We start from the raw sequence: 15,805 nt of genomic DNA on the forward strand, positions 1-15,805 counted from the left end.
ATGAACCACCAAGATACTGTTTTTTTTTTTTTTTTTTTTTTTTTTTTTTTTTTTTTGTATCCTGAAAAAAAAATGCAGTAGGAAACAGGCAAAGAAGTCAGTGAAGCAAGGGATGACAGCAGAAAGTCAGGGGAGGGGAAACCTAATATCTAGATGAATTATGGGAAGAGAACAAACCCAGCGCTGCTGACTCTGCTCAGTTTCAGGTGAGAAATAACAGGATTAGAATGTCAAATTGCTGAGTCCTATAGACCCGAACTAGAAACCTTCTCTAAGCTACTCAGCCTTTTCCCTCTGCAGTCACTAATTAAATATTGCCTTGAAAAAAATAAAATAAAATAAAATACAGCCTTTTCTTGAGTCAAGTGGAATGCATATCATTAGCCAGCAATGGGGCTGGGCATCCAGTTGACCTATACTGGGAGCTGAAAATGGAAGGGATCTGTAGGAGGGGCATGAAGAGAACAGAGAGCTGACCTCTGTCTTAAGCGTTTCATAACCACTTCTTATTTCAGATAGAACCTTTGTAGCATCTTATTTTCACATGTAATCTCTTTGCCCTAACTAGAAGTCATCGAACATGCCTGGCATTCCCCTTTCAGTGTGATTTAGACAGAGCTGTCAACCAGAGGATCCCAAGGATATAAGTAATATTTGAAGTCCAAAAACCATCCATGTGTCCAACTGGAGAAATGATCGGGTAAAGTTCAGGAGTCGCTCCAAAACGGGCGGGCCCAACAATTCAATATCCTTTGCACTGTTCTCACCTTTGTCCAGATAATATCTCTGTACACTGTTTTCTCGTACACAAAGCTTACTATATATATCGGTGTGTTCCTCAGTCCCTTCTCACTCATGGCGTGAAAACATGGTGTCTGTGTCCCAGGGTTGGCAGGAGGCATCTTTATGCTCTAATGTCTGACTAGCTCCTGACACCACTGCCAGACCTCTTTCCCGTTTACTCTCCTTTCCTACGTGGAACAGTTCTGCCTCCAAATGAGAACTGAACCAACGGAAGCCCTAACAGAGATATCACTGGCTCTGTGTTCTTCTGGGTCTGTCTGAGCAAAATCTATCATTACTCTCTATGCATATGGCATGTGTCAACTGTTTTAAAATTAGCCAATATTCCTAAGCTTAAAAATGGATTTTTGTCATATCACATGAACCATATATCACAGAAACAAACCAGTTTTTGTTATGGCTTTTTTTTTTTCTTTCCAAAATGCATGAAGTCTTTTTAAGTCACTGCCAAATCCATTGCACTCACTGCATTTGTGAGATACATTTAAGGAAACGAAAAGTGGGGCGGGGGAAGGGGGGGGGCGGAGAAGGCTCTCATACAGTGCCCATCACCTGCAGAGAAATCTAGTTCATTACCAAATGAACCGCCACGCCTGGGAAGCTGGATTGCTTCACTCGTTTTTAAATAGTAAATATGGCATTTGAAAGTTTAGGGCAAGAATAGTAAACAAAAATAAGATGATTAATGAAAAGTTTCATTTATTGAGCACCCTTTATGTACCAGTCATTATGGGCAGTGCTAATTCTGCATTATTTCATTTCATCCTCAAAACAACCCCATGGCATGAGTTTCACTGTATCCATTTGACAGATGTGGAGCCTGAAGCTTGTGTAGTTAAGTAACTTGGCAAGGTCTCACAGCTAGTACCTAAAAGAGCCTGCCAAACACTTGATCCCAAGTTAATCATCCCTGAGCCTATTCTCTGGACGCGGAGGTCATCTCCTGTGTCAGTGAAAGCCCATTAGGCCTCTAGAGACATGATATTGAGACGTCAGGAGGCACCTCTTGGAAGGCTTGCCTCCCAGGCTTCTCTTAACCAAGGGGAGGCGTATGGGGGTTATCGTGGACTTGGTTGCCTTGGGTTTCTCTCAGTCAAATAAATCCCCACTTAACCTTGGAGGAGGAGGTGGGAGAGAGGGCATCTCCTGTGTTCTCCCTCCCCCATCCCCACCCCACCCCGCGGGCACAAGGCACTGTCTTTAGGGTTGTGGATCAGAGCAGGCCTTTGTGGGAAATTCTGCTTGCACCCTGCACAGTGTCACCCAGCATAACTAAGAGCGGCAGTGATGTTGTGTATGCATCGGATGGGCGGCTGTCTCTGTGGTTGGTTTGGAGGGGCCTACGGTTCCTCTCGAGCGGGAAAGACGTGAGTCTCCTACTTGGGTTAAAATCTGTGAATTTCTCTTTCTAAATGCTCAAGTGTTAATTGAGAGGGCAGCGTATTAAATCGTTATTAGTCATTAATACTTCAGCACGAATTAGCTGATCGGGTTACTGAGAGGTGTGCAGGGCCCGAGGGAGAGCTGTCATTCGGATGGAGGAGGTGGGGAGGTGTCGGGAGGTGGATCAGGTCTTCATAGGGCTGAGGGTGCTGGTCAAGCTGGCTGCTGGCTGTAGGGGTGCTGGCCCCAAGAAGGGAGAGAATGGGTGGGAGCAGGGAGGGGAAGTGGGAGGGCCGCAGGACTCGTTTCTACCATCATCACTTGCAGCAACAATGCACACGCACACGCACGCACACACACACGCACTCGCACCATAGTGACAGGCGAGGGTTTTCGGGAACGTACCACCCAAGCCTCTGCATCCTCCTGTAAGAACCTCGCCTGCGCTTCAGCGGCCAGGGGGCTTGTAACGCAGCCTTTGGCCTTTAGGGGTCTCCAGCGCCCCAAGGCTTCGGGAGGACTCTGACCTTGCTCTGCTGTCCCGAAGGGCTCAACCCTCAAAGAGCTAAGACTGCGGAAAGCGAAAGAGGCTCAGAGGCGCGGGCAGGGAGCCCCCAGGCCCCCACCGCCCCGGAACACCGCTCATCCACCTCCCAGGCTCCAGCCTGACGGCCTATTTATAGCACGAATGGCTGAACGCCGGTGATGGGGAGGCAGAAATTCAGTGGCCCTGCACTCCTCACTGAGGTTAAACATTCCTGTGCCTCAAGGGGAGTCCAAGGACCTCCTCCCTGCCCCCCCCCCCACCACCACCACACTCTCAGTAAGCCCCGTCTCCACAGGCTACCGTGACCACAGCTCAACAGAATCTCCCTCTCCCCACCCCCTGCCCACCCTCAGCCCAGCAGCCTGGGGCTTAATGCTGCACAGGGCCTGGGAGAGAGGGGTAGCCCCAAGCCCCCCTCCCCCACTGCTGGGGCCGGACACTGATGACCAGGCTCTCTCTGAGGCTGGACCACAGCCTGAGCCCTGGGAGACCTCCGTGCCCTAAGAAAGCAGAGCCGTTGAGGGCCAGAGGGTCCAGAGAGTTTTTCTGTTAAATCTCACAGCCGAGAAATGTTGTAAGAAGTAAGAAACTTTGAGAGAAGCAACATTACTCCCGATTCATGCTTAAAGAGGCCGCAGGGGTTGGTGGGAAGAATGGCTCTCTAACCCATCCCATGCCAACTCTACTAACTCGCAAGCAGCGAGATTTGATAATTGACTTGGCCTCTCTATACTTAATTTTTCTCATCTACAAAATGGGAATAATAATATTTATTTCATGGGGGAGTTGTTAGGATTGACTAGGATCTTACAGCTAGCTGGTGGTACAGGGTCCAGCACAGAGCCAGACACACAGCAGGCATCCATCTATTCATAGGCATTGAATTTCATGCCTCCCGGGTCATGGAAAACGAGGGTGGACAACAGTAGTTTGTTCTAGGCTCACTGAACTTCACAGGTGTGTGGAGGTTGGTGAGAGTCTTATATCATAAAGTCAGTGTTGGTATGTCACCTGCTATTTTAAATGCATCACAAGTCTCGCTTTTTAAAGGAATTCTGTAGTGTGGTGGTTTCCAATGTGTTTTGAACCTTTAGGTTCCAAGAAGATGCCTCAGGGACCACTGAGGGTGAGGAATGGGAAGCAGTAGTGGGGGAGTTCCAGACCCCCAGGCCTGCTCCAGTCAGGGAGATCCACTTGTCTCTGCTTCATATATTGGGGGTCTAGGTCAGGGTTTATTTGAATCTTCTACACTTTTGTAAAAGGTTAGAAACTACCGCTAATCTCTCCTTGTGTAATTCAGGGAAACCTTTTCATCCAAGCCTCAGAACACTCAACTCTCATTGTATTTGTTTTGAAAGCCTGCTCTTTTCAAAAAGGAGCACACCTGTATTCAGAAACAGAGGCACTTGAAGTAGGCAGCCCACACATACTAAGCACCCAGTATGGAAAGCATGGCACTTGAAACTGTGCAGCCTTTTCTGAATGTGCTCCAACCTGCTTGGCCTGCCCCAGAAACCCCCCGAGGGTCGAACAGTGCTTCCATTCCACTCTGGACTGATGTGGCTCAAATCCTGGAGAATTTAGCTTGACCTAGACCACGAAGGTGCCCTTGCCTGGGGCGTGACCAAAGACAGTGACCACAGTGCAAAGCTGAGCATGCGCTTTGGGATCTAACAGCCCCGGGTTCAAATCTGAACTCTGCCCCTTCCCAGTTGCATGACCTTGGGTTATTTAATCTCTCTGAATTTTAATTTCCTCACCTACAAACAGTAGATAACCCTTCTCAGAGAGTCGTTAGAGCATTAATGAGACAATGCCTGAGAAGCACGTAGCATGCTGCCTGGCACATGGTAACTAGTGCCAAGAGGTTCCTGGTTCACCGGCTCGTGAGAGCGGATGCCGAAGCTGGTACCCGACCCCGACCACAGCTTAAGCGCCGTCACTGCTCTCCACGGAAGTTGTGTCTGAAGAGCTTCCATACCTAGGGACAGAAACAGCAACTGAAAACAGCGGCCGTTTTCTGAATGCCCGTGTGTGGCAGGTACTTGGCTGACATTTTTTTTTTCATCATTGTCTTTACTCTTCATGGTGTTTGTACAAGATAAGGAGTTATTGGCTCCGTTTGACTAGAGAGGATACCGAAGCTCAGAGAGTTTATATAACAGATCTAAGGTCACACAGTAAGGGACCAAGACTAGAATGGAGCCCACATTTGACCCAGAAGTCAGAGGGACCTTGCCGACTCAGAGCTTTCCTGTGAGGAAGGCAGAGGGCACGGCGCGGGGGCAGAGGCCTGGCTCCGGGTGCCAGCTCGGCGGTGCTGTGCCTTCCTGAATTTTAGTCTGTAAATAGAAACGATACTTACTTCATGAGGTTGTAATAAAAATTAAATGAGATGATGTAAGTAAAAATAGACCTAGTCCAATTTCTGTCATAAAGTAGACTTCAGATGTGTCTTAAATACGTACGAACTAACCATACCTGTTTCACCTGCTTTCTTGTTTAATCTCATTATAAGGAATAGTCATAGAGAAGATGTATGTATGTGTACACATGTAGTGTGTGTGTGAGAATGTGTGTGTATATGTGCACGCGTGTGTTTATGTGTAACGTATGTGCAAACACGTGTGGAAGCCGATCTCACAGCCCACCCCCCAGGTCAAGAGCAGAGCACCGTCAGCATTCCAGCGGCAACCCCACATGCCCCTCCCCGATCACATGCCCACGTCCCCCTCCGGTCCAACGCACTTCTCGTCTCGTTAGAAAATAATTTTCTTTTCCCCTTTTGCTCCTGTCTCTGGGGGTTGTCTCCAACCATTTTGCTGTGCCTGTGCCTGTCACTTCACTAAGGTTCTGAGTGACATGTCATTCACAGGAGAGAAGTGAAATAAAGCGGTTCAGCAGAGCAGGGACACACACGCGTGTGTGCGCGTGTGCGCGCGTGTGTCCACTACTCCTACCTTTGTGGAGAGAGGCAAACCAGATGCCTCGTGGGATATGTCTTAACCAAAAGCGCAGAAGGGACATGTGGACTGATGTGAGAGAAGCTTAGGAACATTTGGATTTTTTGCTGCCACCCAAGACCACCTGGGGCAAGTCTGGTACCTCCCGTGGTGAGGGGCAGACATCATGGCAGTTAGAGCCTTGAGTACAGAGTGCACAGTTTCTCTCCTCCAGATCTCAAGTTCGACCCCACCTGGACTTTCTCCCTTCCTCAACTGACAAATCAGGTCTCAATATAAATGTTCCCCCCTCAAAGAGACCTTTTCCTGACCACCCCTCAATCACTGTCACCTATAATAATCTATTTTAATGCTCTCCATTATCGGCACCTGAAATTCTCTCACTGATTTCTTCGTTTACGTTTGTTTTTCTGGATCCCATAGTAATAAACAATATGGACTCGGAATCTGAGCTGGGTTAGGATGCCAGCTACCCCACTGATTAGCTGTGTGACCTTGGGCACATCGTTTACCCTCTCTGGGACTCTAGGTTATCATCTATAAAACAGGAATATCGGATCTACTAAAGTGTGAATTATAGGATCGTTAGGTGAAGTGAGTGAGCTAATGTGTGTAAAAGCTCTCGGAATGCCCGTTGTGGGCAGGTGCTGGGCATGGAAATGGATCAGGGAGGCGATGCGGGGGGCTTCTGAGATGCTGGCAGTGTTCTGTTGCTCGGCACGTAAGTACTATTAAAGTGTTAGCTATAATCAGCAATGTTAATAATAATTATTGTGATGATCATCCTATCTTCCTTCTAGAATACGAGCAGCTTGATGGCAAGGTTTTTATCTGTTGTTCACTGCTGACTCCCCAGGGCCTAAGACGAGTTCCTGGCACATGTTTATAATAATACACTGAATAAATATTTCCTGAGAAAAAAAATGTCTTACAACCCCCAATCCAGCCCTGCCTCGGAGCGCAGGAGATGGCCACATGAACAATTCATTACAGTGTGGCGGGTATAGTGTGAAAACAGAGTTTGCGTGAGATGCGTGGGAGTCTGGAGGGGGAGGCAATTAATTCTTCCCAGAGTCTCAGGGAAGCCTTCACAGAGGACATAATCTTTAGACTCTTGAAGCTCGGTAACCCTCAGGAAACGGAGAACAGGGCAGGGGGAGGTTCTGTGGTAAAGCAGCACAGCGTGTCTAATGGTGCGACGTGCCAAGGGAACTGCCCAGTGCTTCTGGTCACTGGAGTGAGAAGGGGGATGTGGGGAGAGGCAGGGAGAGGCTGTTAGACCGGCTCGTGAAAGACCTCCTGTTTGTCACGCTAAGAAATTTGGACTTTATTCAGAGACTAGTGGGAGTCGCTGGAGTGTTAGAGTAAGGAGAGACGCATCATCAGATTTATAATTCTGAAATATCACCCAGCTCCAATGAGACTGGACTGGCCAGGCTTCACGGGAGGAAACAGGGAGACCAAGTACTGGGAAAGACTCGGTAAGAAGGGATGAGAAGCTGACAAAAGAGAGTGGCCACCGAGTGAGGGTGGCTTTGAGAAACGATTAGGTGAACCTTATTATCGGATCTCAGGGATCGATTGGACGTGGGGGGCTGTGTGAGAAAAAGCAGAGCCCAGGACAACCCATGTTTCTTAATTATGCATTGGTCGTGCCATTAACCAAAGCAAGGAATCTGGAAAGGGGGGTCATTTTGTGTGACATTGGTGGACATTTTAACCTTGGCGCTATCCGAGTGAAGACCCTTGGTAAGAAAGGATGTTGACATTTGTGGAGCATCTGCCCTGTGCCTGGAACTATGTTTGGCACCCTATGTATTTCATCTCATTTAACATTGAGAACAACCCTTTGAAAGATAAGGCATTATTATTTTTTATTTTATAGATGATGAAACTGGCGCAGAGAGATAATGACCCCTGCTTTACATAGTAACTTCGAAGAACAGTAAGCAGACCCGTTTGATTAAGCCAGAATGAAGGAAGGAAGTGCATACAAATAAAGCTTTTGAGATGTTTGGGGGCAGATCATAGAAACTAGGGAATGCTAAGCAAATATAAAGATTTCACGCTGTGGCCAGACCTTATTGCAATGAGTAAGAATAATGAGATAATAATAACGAGTTAATCATAATGTTCAAATCTGCAATTATTAAGGAAAAGTCAAGCAGGATGTCTTCTCCCCACTCTTCTTACTGATAGGTCCACGAAAGAATCCCGAACACATAGCATTTCTCCGCCCGCACTGCCGGCACGTCTGGCCGGAAGGAATGCTCTCAGAAGGAGAGGTGAAAATGTGGTAGAGATGAGAAGGAAGAAAGGGATTGGAAAATCAAACACGCCCAGCCGGTCCCAACTGTGTGTCCTCACACTTTGGGAGCGAGACGCTAAAGATAATGTATTTGCACTGTTAGGCAGAAACTCGAAAATATTAGGATAAAAACTTCAGGCCGCCTACCTGCTAATTGTTCGCGTGTGAACTGACAGCTCCAGCGCTCCACAGAGGCTTTGGGGGGGGCTGTGTCTCAGCTGATGACTCAAATATAAGCCAGTGTAAGCTCTTTGTGGCCTCCTGACTTGGGATTTCAGAAACACACACGCAGAGGCTCTGACCTGCTGGGCATCTTTCCCTCCATGTCCTCTCTTTCCACATCTCCCGCCCCCTTATCTCACGCCTCTGCCCTGTCTCCATGTCACCTGTCACTACTCTGCAGGGTCTAGACCAGCACTGTCAGAAGGAAAGATAACGTGAACCGCATAATGATTTTAACTTGTCTAGTAGCCACATTAAAGAGTAAAAACAAACGGATGAAACAAATCTTAATTTATTTTGCTTGACCCGATATATCCCGAATACTATCGTTTTCACATGTAATCAACAATGAAAAATCACTGCTGAGATAGTTTACATTCTCTCCTTAAAACTAAGTCTTCAGAATTCAGTGTGTATTTTATGCTCACTTTTCAAGTCGTCAAGAGCCACATGTGGCTCGCGGCTGGTGCATTGGCCGCACGGTGCAGGCTGGGGCTCAGTCGTGGGCCGTATCAGATTGCCTACTCCCTTTGCTCACTCAGGCATTCTGAAAGTGTCTGCATTTCATGTGAGCTTCAGGGAAAGGCATGATGGAGCTGGCTGTGCAAGATTCCATAGTGTCACCGTGTCACTCGACTTAACTTCCATCAGCATGGAAGAGTGACGATTTCAAGAGAAATCAACCTGCATCCTAACCGGTCAGATGAGACTTGCCCACTGCAGCTGCATGGTCATTCAACATGGGAAACAAAGGTGGCAACAAGGCCCAAGGGAAGATTCTCAAGAAAAGCTACATATCCATCAGGACTTGTCCCCGGAGTAAACTCTGGGCGCTAAGCAATGAAACAGACTGTGGTTTGGGGGGGATCTTCTTCTTGACCTGAGAGCAAATATGGTGTGGCATTAAGCAAGTCACCCCAATCTCAGTGCCTGACAGAGACGTCCTCCATGTTGGAATGGGGCCACCCAAGCAACTGTGCAGCATAAATAGATGCCTCAGACTAACTGAAGACCAATGAACAGGGTGATCGTGTCACCCTGTGAGAACAGCTCTCTCACGAGCCCCGTGCTTTGCCTTGACCTTTTCTCTAGGAGGCTAGGGTCACTGCTAGAGCGAACGCGTGTGGCTGACCAATCACAGCCTTCTCCCGGTGGTCTGCAGCTCTCGGCCCTTCCTTGGTGCCGCCCAGGCTGGCCGACTCCCTCTCCCACTGCGGGCCCCGATGAGCAGTCACAGTACCCTGTGGTATAGCTGCAGGCAGTCCCGCAGCCACCCCTCCTGCTTTCTGTGGTCTCCTCCTTTGTGCCTGCTACAACGTATGTTTTATTAAAAGGGAAAGAGGAGGGAAGACGAGAGGTTATGTACACGGGCATGCTCAAGAATCTTAAGATTGAAAATCAGCTCGGTGCGAAATGCCTGAAGGCTTTGGCATTTTGCGGCTCCAAGTGAACCCCAACGGGGACTTTTGGGCGGGGAAAGAGGAAATAGAGGAAAAAAGCAAGGCTCTCTCTTAGGAAAGTCTGATTCTAAAATATGAGAAGATTTTCTCATGTTTTCTTGAGTTTTGCCTGCTTTCTCCCAATGCCTTCACTTGGTTTTTCTGATGCGCTGTTGAGAAGCTCCCTGACCTTGAACACTTGTCTTCCCTGTAATGTAGAGAGCGGGCTTGAGAGCAGGTGGAAGGTTAGGTCATAGTCAATGCCTAATGAGACATCCAGTGTTCGCAGTCCTCTGCCTGGTCTGGGGATGCTTCCTCTAGGCCGATGTATGCTTTAGATAATTAACCCGGGTGGCTGGTATTTCCAGGATTCAACTGGAGAATGGCGCAGAGTAAAACCCCAAGGAATCGTGCAAGCCTAGGTGTTCCTGGCTATTTCACCGGCGCTGCCTTTAGCACCCCTGTCAGCTAGAGTCCTTTCCCGGATTCTCCCTCTGCAGGCAAATCCCACCCATCCCCCATGGCACACTGCAGGTTCTCCCCGCTCCTGGGAATACTGACAGCAATTGTTACTGGCACAAATCAATGGCGGGTTAACTAGGTCAGCCTCACAGGTCTCCCGCATCTAATCTGTGTTTACAGTGTATGTCGTCATTTACCTGTGCCCAGACGTAAGCCTACTTTCCTGACTAGACTGTAAGATCATTGAGGGCAAAGGCAAGGTCTTATAAGACTTTTACCCCTCACAGTATTCAGGTCAAGTGTCAGAGGAGAAGTTCGATGTCACTGTCGCCTACCATTCCTGGAGAGTACAGAACAACGGAACCGAACCACAGCCATAAAGAGGGAGCCAGTCTTTAGGAGAAGGCGCCTGGAGTTGGCTTAGCAATGATGAGACCCACACCCCACCCCTCAGGTTCCCTTAAACATCGTGTGACGCAGAGTAAAGCCACTGGCTCCTTTTTCCCTGAGATTCTGTGCTCCCCATTTTTTCCCAGAAGGAGGCGAAAATGCTAGCTCTACTTCTTGGAGTACTCAAAGATAAATGAGACAATAAGCCATGTGAGGATTAAGGAGATGGGCTCCCTGAAATGCTCCCAGCCCTTCGGAGGAGGATGCCATTATAAAATGTAGACAAGGCCTTATTTAAGAGAACGAGTTGAATCACCAAAAATTCACAGCACAGTGGGGAAAACAAAACATTAACCAGGAAACCTCACCGCTAAGCACCCCAGTCAGCAGAAAGCGCCCACAGGCATCTGCAGATTACCTCTGGTTTGTGGGCAGGGGAGGGAGTCTGGAGCTCCTTCCCCAGGGATTCTCTTTTGTGACATGTGACGCTCTCCAGTGGCTAGCCTGTGCCTGGGGAAAGGGGATCAGAAGGAGTTGATGACGCAGCAGGGATGTTCTGTGCCCTATGGCCTTGCTCAGTAAACAACCTGTTGGGAGGCCAAGAAGGAACACCCAGGGGATGAGCTACCAGCGCCAGAGAGAAGATGCTCCCGCCTTGGGACTGGCCCGGTGCTGGCAGACAGGAGCCCTGCTCCCTCCCCGGCCCTGCCTCCTTTCCTCTCTTGTGCCCCCACTGCAGCACTCATCATTCCATTCTGGGAGACAAAGCCGGCCCCATTTTTGGGGAGGAGGCAGAAGCCAGGGTCCAGGATGCGTCTGTCTTCTCCGTGGCTGTAGCTCAGCCGTCAGACCCTGAGGAGGCAGCTGCCCGCAGGGACGACCACGGTCTGACATTCGTTTCGCTTCCCTCCAACGGCTCACTGTGTCCAGGTTCTGCACAGACCCAAATCATGCCCCCTCGGGAAGCAAAGCGTGCATTTTCCCCAGAGTAGACAGTAGCTGTGACACTGGTAAGATTTCAGGCCCATTGTGGTAGCATTGCTTGGTCATGCCCCCGATGCTGCAAAGCAACTTATTCTGACTGAGACGGAACTCTGAGTGTCCTGCCTCAAACAAATAGCGCGCGCGTGCGCGCGCGCACACACACACACACACACACACACATACATAATTGTGTGAAGTCAAGAGGGAAAACACACAAACTCCAGCCTGATGTCATTAGACTGCCCCCCAGGGGATTCTGTAAAATATTTGAGCTGCTTGGTTAACAGTGGCATCGCATGTGTTCTAGAGAGCATGGTCAGGAGGGTCCCTTCAACATGCCCATGTCTGGGCAACAACAGAGGCAAAAATACTTGATTGGCAATATACATGTAACCTTCTGATTAGTTATAATGATATGTCACTGCTGGATAAGGCCCAGATAACCCAGCTATAAGCATGGTCTGTTCTAATTGCTATCCTTTTAACAAAACATTTCTTCCTGCTCAGGGCACCCGGCTCCCAGGGCTTGGAAGAATATACACACACGCACAGTTCTTTACGGAGGGGTCTGTCTGTACGATCACGTTACAATGCATTAGCTTGATGACTAGTTAATATGTGGCTGAAGTCTCTATACCCTGGATAAAGGTGTACCAGGCAGAGGGACTGCTTGGTGAGGAGAAAACTCCTGTGGGCTGGAATGGCAGCTCCCAAGTTCAGACTGGGACTGGGAAGGAATGCTCCAGCATGTGGGGCCTGGGCAGAGAGCTGCACATGCTTGGTTTTGTTGGCAGCCCGCTTCCTGCATACAGCTGTGAGCACAGGCGCGCGCACGCGCGCGCACGCACATACACGCACACACCACAGGCAGCATTAGACTGTGTACCCAGACGATCACAGAACCAGGGAGCGAGATGGCTGGATAATGTCAGCATGGCCCTCCTTCCAGCACAGCAATGTGCTCTCCAGTGTCTCCAGTGGGCTGCCAGGCTCAGCTCAATCAATGGACTTCTGCCACCCCCCTGGGGACACTATTTGCAACCTACAGGGTTCTCTCTTCAGAATTTCTTTCTTTTCTTGGCTGCATGTTTATGAGAGGAAGAGACAGGCCTCTACAAACATGCCACAGAGCTCTGCGAGCATGTGACTGGAGCTGTATGGTGTATCGCAGCCTCAGCTCCTTGGGGTCTTTCCCAAACATAGTGAACTGGGGACAGCTCAGCGGAGCCTCAGCTCAGCAGGCAAAAGTCTCTGTCATCTTCAGCAGTTATGTAGCCTGATTGGATTTTCTGAAGCTAATGGGAGTTGCACTAACTTTGAGGACTTAAACCAGGCAAAAGCAATATAGGTCATGCAGAGTGCCCAAACGTGCGACAGCCCAGCAACACTAGGAAGCAGAAAAGGGGCCATCTCCAGCTCAACCCCAAAGTCCACCGCTCAGCAACACCAGACAGAAACTAAGACATGGGATCCTTCCCTCTGCCTGCAACTGCTAGGCACCAGGGCCAGGGGGTTGTAGCGGGGCCAATGATCCCCTCACCAAGAGACACACCGAAGGACAACGAATAGGGGATAGAAAAATCACCGAAACCCTGCACTGTTACCTTGAATCCTTGCAAGAGCCCTCCTGGCTGTATCAGCTGCTCCCCAAACCTCCACCGCCTGGCAGGAGATTCCTAACGGATTCCAGGTTTTTGTGCAGCATCTCCAGTGGCAGCTTTCCAAAGTTTCTACTTCATGATTTCTTGTGGCTCTTTCTCATTTGGGGAAACGGGAATGCCTCCCCTTCAGCGCGTGAGGGGGAAAGGAAGTCTCTTTTCAAATTCTCCTGCTCGGCTTTGCTGCTGCCGCCGCCGCCACCGCCAGACCACTCGCCGCTGCCTCCGGGCTGAGCAGCCCGGATCGTCCGCACCCCAAAGCGGCTTCGAAGTGGGCTTCGGCGCCAGGTCGGGGAGCACGCGGGCGGGAGACGGAAGGAAAGTGCAACGGCCAGCTAGGGATGTCCCCTGTCCCTCCACCGAAGAGAAACTCAAGATCTTGCCTTCCTTGCAACTCTATCAAGGACTCACCCGCCCCCTCTCTTTCTCTCTCTCTCTCTCCCGAAATCACTGCCTCGCACAGGGGCAAAGGCTGCTCCGCCGGCTCCGGCGCCCGCTCGGCTGCCGCTGCGCACGGCGGGTGCACATCCCCAGGCCGGCGCGAGCGGGATGCTCCGGGCGCCGCGGACGCGCGGCCCAGCCGCCGCCAGCAGCTTCGGAGGCGGGCGGATTCCAGCCCCGGCTGCAGCCGCGCGCCCGGGCTCCGACTCCGCGCTCCGCACCTAAGCAGTGTCACCTGCAGACTCAGACACCGGATGAGTGTCTTAAGATAACAATGCTGCCTGGCCTGCCTCTCTCTCTTTCTTATGCACGGAGGTTGGCGGCCAATGGGGCCCAGCGCCACAGTCCCCGCAGGCGCCCATTGGCTGGAGGCTTGGCAGGGGGCGGGCTCGGAGCCTCACCGACTGCCTCCTTCGGTCAGGCCGCGGGCGGGGGACGCGCTCTGTTAACCCTCCCAGCCTTGAAGCAGGGACTTTTTGGTGTGGTTAAGGAAGGCTTGGATAAATTCACGGCTGGGGAGTCGGAGAGTGTAAGAAAGCTGAGGAACAGGAAGAAGCTTGGGAGCTAATTACGTTTTCTTCTCATTTTCCTGAAGTACAATAATCATTTGTCCCAGACCATTTTGCTCGCTTGCTCAACTAGAACTCCCAGAAATAGGGACCCGTTTGAGACAGGCTCCCTTTAATTTGAGGTTTTATTCAGTTGTTTGGTGTATTTTAGCCGCTTGGTCCCGAATTACTTCATTCGAAATGAGCCCCCAAGTGGGAAATAGTTATGTCACTGTGTGTGGTGTGTGTGTGTGTGTGTGTGTGTGTGTGTGTGTGTGAGAGAGAGAGAGAGAGAGAGAAGAGAGAGAGAGAGAGAGAGAGAGAGAGAAGAGAAGAGAAGAGAAGAGAAACTTAATAAGAAGAGAGAAAGAAACAGATTTACAGACTCCGAACAGCTAAATCAAGAAACATTCTGTCCCCAAAACCAGGATTGTGAAGACAAAGTGGGGAGGAGAAAAACAAAAAAAAACCCTTCTGGGGAGAAGTTAAAGCGGGGGATGTCCTGCTTCCAAAAGAAGGAACTGTTTTGCCTGTGGTGTTTTCCTTCTGTGTGTGTTCTTTCCCTTCAGTGTGTGTCAGGAAGAGGGACTGTGGGTCTCCATTTGGTTTTTAAAGGAAGACCAGAGATTCAGAACAGGACCAGCCTTGTTTCTGTGAAGCAGGTGCTGTTGCTGAGCCTGTGAATGGGGATGGGGAGGATGGGGAGAAAGAGAGAGAGAGAGAGAGAGGAGACAGAGACAGAGACAGAGAGACAGAGACAGACAGAGACAGACAGAGACAGACAGAGACAGAGAGAACATTAACTTTGAATCAAAGTGTGAAATGTATTCTTGATCTCCCAATGAAGATGTAAGACTGAATTATGTCCAGCTAACTTGCATCCTGCACTAAATTTTGGCAAGATAGAAAAGACAAATAGTTGAAGAAAAATCCCATTCAACAGAAAAACTGTTCAAAAGAATTAGGATGGGGGAATCGCACTAAGTTATGTGGTGGGGGAAGTACAGAGAGGAGATACACAGTCAGAAAAGGAGAGAAGTGTTTTGATTTAGTTCTTTGAATGGAAAGCAACATCAAAGATTGTTTTTTAAAAAAATAAAAAAGACTGGAAAAAATAAAAGAATACAGAGGATTAATGAATGTCAAAGTAATACAAATCAGAGTTGACTAAAAAGCACCAGGGAGCCAGATGTTCTGAATACATGGGGAAAAAGCAGAAATAGTTCTTCCATATATACCCTTAGTGCCAACCATCCATCACTTTCGCCTTTATTCCCTCCGCTGTATCTTATACAGATTCGACTTTCCTTCTCCATACTGCAGGTATCTGTTTGCCTAAGCTACAAAAGTATCAGAGAACAGTGGTCCCAGAGGGTCCCCAGCTCCCCTATTGGATAAAATATGCAAGTGAACCATTGACAGCCTAAACCTGTTGCTGTCCAACTGCTGAGCTATTTGCTCCTGTGCCTCTAAGAGACAGAGGCCTCCTGAACTTATCCCAGGTGATAAGATAGAGGTGTTGAGACGCTTGTGAAACAGAAGGGAGTGGGCAAAGGGGAGGAGCAGTTGAACAAATGGTTACCAATGTCAATGGGGAGAAAGGTTGTCGAGATCTCTAAAGAAGGAAAGGGGGTGGAGTTGAGAGACAAGAAAACA

At 49.3% G+C, this 15,805-nt stretch overlaps 1 protein-coding gene across 1 annotated transcript in view; it reads right to left on the minus strand.

The window, feature by feature from the left end:
- The window catches only part of BRINP2 (BMP/retinoic acid inducible neural specific 2), a 92,086-nt gene extending 78,527 nt beyond the window's left edge, over positions 1-13,559 (minus strand). Inside the window, exon 1 of the mRNA XM_039881412.1 lies at positions 13,107-13,559. The gene's annotated coding sequence lies outside the window, so the exon portion shown is untranslated. The remainder of the gene's footprint in view (positions 1-13,106) is intronic.
- Positions 13,560-15,805: the final 2,246 nt, after the last annotated feature.

The sequence above is a fragment of the Pteropus medius genome, unplaced genomic scaffold, assembly GCF_902729225.1.
Source record: "Pteropus medius unplaced genomic scaffold, Ma_sr-lr_union100, whole genome shotgun sequence".
NCBI lineage: Eukaryota > Metazoa > Chordata > Mammalia > Chiroptera > Pteropodidae > Pteropus > Pteropus medius.